Source organism: Rhinolophus sinicus, chromosome 1 (genome assembly GCF_057876585.1).
Source record: "Rhinolophus sinicus isolate RSI-liver-muscle chromosome 1, RSI-T2T, whole genome shotgun sequence".
NCBI lineage: Eukaryota > Metazoa > Chordata > Mammalia > Chiroptera > Rhinolophidae > Rhinolophus > Rhinolophus sinicus.
In genome coordinates, this window is record NC_142501.1 from 133,237,164 (window position 1) to 133,240,395 (window position 3,232).

Sequence of the window (3,232 nt, forward strand, 5' to 3'; positions counted from 1 at the left end):
CACAAATAACAGAGTTGGAGATTGCAGTTTTGAAAAAAAATGGAATACAAGAAAATTCAGAAAAGCAGTTCAATGAGCTCAGGAATAAAATCACTGAACAAAAGAAGTACTTTACTAAAGAGACTGAAACTATATAAAACAGAACCAAACAGAAATTCTGGAACTGAAGAACTCAATAAATGAGCTGAAGAATGAATTAGAGAGCATGGGAAAGAGAGCAGACCAGATGGAAGAGAGAATCGGTGATTGAAGATGGAAATCTAGAAATGACTCAGGTGGAAGAAGAGAGAGAACTGAGAGTTTTAGAACAAAAAAAATGAAAGAACTCTACAAGAACTGTCTGACTCCATTAGAAAGAGCAATATAAGAATAATGGGGATAGCAGAAGAAGAGAGAAAGGAACAGAGAGCTTATTCAAATAGTCGCGATCACAGCAAACCTAAGGGAAGAACTGGACCCTCGAATTCAATAAACTAACAGAACACCTAATTGTCTCAATGCAGAAAGACCTTCTGTAACACACATTGTATTAAAACCATCCAAAGTTAATAACAGAATTCTCAAGGCAGCCATGGAAAAGAAAACCGTAACCTACAAAGGAAACCCCATTAGATTACCATCGGATTTTTCAGCAAGAAAGCTTACAAGCTAAGAGAGTGTGAAATCAAATATTCAAAATATTGAAAGAAAAAGCACCAGCCAAGAATAATATATCCAGCAAAGTTATCCTTTAGATATGAAGGAGAAATAAAGGCTTTCCATACAGACAAAGGCTGGGGGAATTTTCCACCACAAGACCTGCATTACAAGAAATGTTGACAGAGGAGCAGGTGGCAACTGGAGTTGCTGAGTATCCAGACTCAGGGCAGAGGTGGCCCTGCTGCTGCTATAGCTACACCAGGACCCAGCCACAGCCGCCCTCGCTCGCCTTCCTCAGGCCCACAACCGTGGCCATTCTGAGCAGGGGATCTACCACCATGGCCACCAAATGTCCGGTTTTGTATGATTTTGCTGCTGAACATAGAAATAATTAACTGATAGTAATAAAGGAGAAATCATCACAATTAAAATTCCGGATGTTTGTGGAAGATGGCTGCTGGAAGGAAGAAACAGCAAAGGAGAATGAAGTCTTGTTCGTACAGACTATGTTGAAATGTTGCCCAATCATGGAAAATACCCATTTTCTTGTGGAAATTCAATGGCTGACCAAGCCTTCATTGATTCCCTCTCAGCAAATACAGCTCAAGCCAATTCATCAGTTGCCAACAGTAATAACCAGGTTGGCAGGGGCAATGACCCCTGGTCAGCCTAGAGTGCTTCCAAATCTGGAAATTGGGACAGCACAGATGACTGGGGAACCAAGCCAGAGGGGGCTGCAGCCCAAAGAAACACTTCCTATAACTGGGACACTGCCTTTCGTCATCCCCAGGTCTGCCAAGGACCAGCAACTGGTGACAATGATGACTGGGGTGACCCCAAGTCGTCACCTCCCCATTTCAAGGATTCAGAGTCAGCCAAAGCAGGAGGCGCTCAACGCAGAAACAACCGTGCCAGCTGAAGCTGCCACTTAACAAATTTCCTGAATTTGCAAAACCTGGAATAGAACTGTGTTTGTTGGCCAAGCAACTAGCAAAACATAAAGAGAAAATTCCTATCATTATTGGAGATGACGGCCCAATGTGGGTTTATCCTGCCTCTGTATTTGACTGTGTGATAGCAGATCCCAGGGAAAGGCTCCAAAAAGTATGGGCTGATGAGCTACATTGAATATCAGTTAACAACTACTAATACTAAGCGAGCTGTCAATCACAGGTGTAAGTACTTGGACTGGTTCTATGAGCACATCCTTGATATGTTTGCATCAGCCAGTCCAATCCCTGCTCTTCCAGGTAAGCAAATCACAGGTTGCTTTGAAGAAGATTTTATCAAAATGCTCATGGATGACCAGGATGTGTTGTCATCCAGGAGTTTCAGAAAGTAAGGTTTTAAAGCAATTTCTAAATTATTGGGATGAAAAAGAATGGAAAACTTGGAAGAGGAAGGGTGAGAAAGATGAGCGGGTGGGAGTAAAGGTATTTTCCACCGTGGAACCAGAGGCACCTGACTTGCACTCATTACAAATAGAACAGAAGTGCGATGCTGTTAGTAAATTCATCAAAGCCATGGATGGTGGTGTGAAGGAGCTGCTGGCCAAGGGGCAAATTTTTTACAAAAATTATACACACACACATCTATGTATATGAATTTATAGAAAATGGGTTGGACTTTTATTAGGTGCTCTGAGAGACCTTTCACGGCAATTCAACTAGACCCTGGAGAGGTCTGTCCTCACACTCTCCAAGAGCCACTGTGGGGACAGAGCCCCAGAAAGCAGTTTCCACGCTCTCGGCCTCACATAGAAAGGTGCTGGCTCAAGTAGAAAATGGCCATCAACTGTGATTGGATGGACATCAGCTGTGGCTAGTTGGCTGTCAGCTGTAACCAGTGAGCCATTGGCCACTAATATAACTGCCGTGGCTACACTAGCAGAAAATGAGGGGCTAGCAAGAAGATGGTGGCTGAGCTGGCAAGCGTGGATTGCAGTTAGCAGGTGGGGTTGGTTGGCAGGGAGACAAGTGGACGGCAGGTTGCGGATAGAGTGGCTCCTGCTTCCTGTGTCTCCAACCCAGCCACCAGCGAGACTATAGTGGTATGACTCTCCTATCTATGGCTCTGCGGGTGTTCCTTTTTGGCCTCACCATATCCTGTGTTGTTGTGGGGGGAGCGGGACTAGAGACTCCAGATGGGACCCCACATGACACCCCGCATGACAGCCACCCCCTGGTGGGGTGGGGGGGGTGGTAAATGCAAGCTGGGTGGAGCAGGTGACACCTGAAGGGGCAGGTTGCCTTGGGTGGGGGAGGCCTACAGCGGTATTGCTGTTGGGATACATGCCCTTGGTCAGGGTGGGGTGGGGATGCTGGGCTTCGGTTCTGGGTTGAGAGGGGTATGTGGGGGCAGAGCCCCAGAAAGTAGTTTACAGGCTCTCGGCCTCACGTGGAGGAGTGCTGGCTCGGGTAGTAGATGGCCGTCAGCTGTGGCTGATTGGCCGTCAGCTGTAGCCAGTTAGCCAATTAGCCGCTAATATAACTGCTGCGGCTACAGAGGAGAGGGGAGGAGAGTGAAAGAGAGTCGTCGGTGGGTTGCAGACAAAAGGGACAGCAGGTCGCACGTCCAGTGAACCCAGCCTCCA

At 46.4% G+C, this 3,232-nt stretch overlaps 1 pseudogene; it reads left to right on the forward strand.

The window, feature by feature from the left end:
• Nucleotides 1–977: 977 nt before the first annotated feature.
• LOC109452629 (sorting nexin-9 pseudogene) lies at nt 978–2,327 on the forward strand (annotated as a pseudogene).
• Nucleotides 2,328–3,232: the final 905 nt, after the last annotated feature.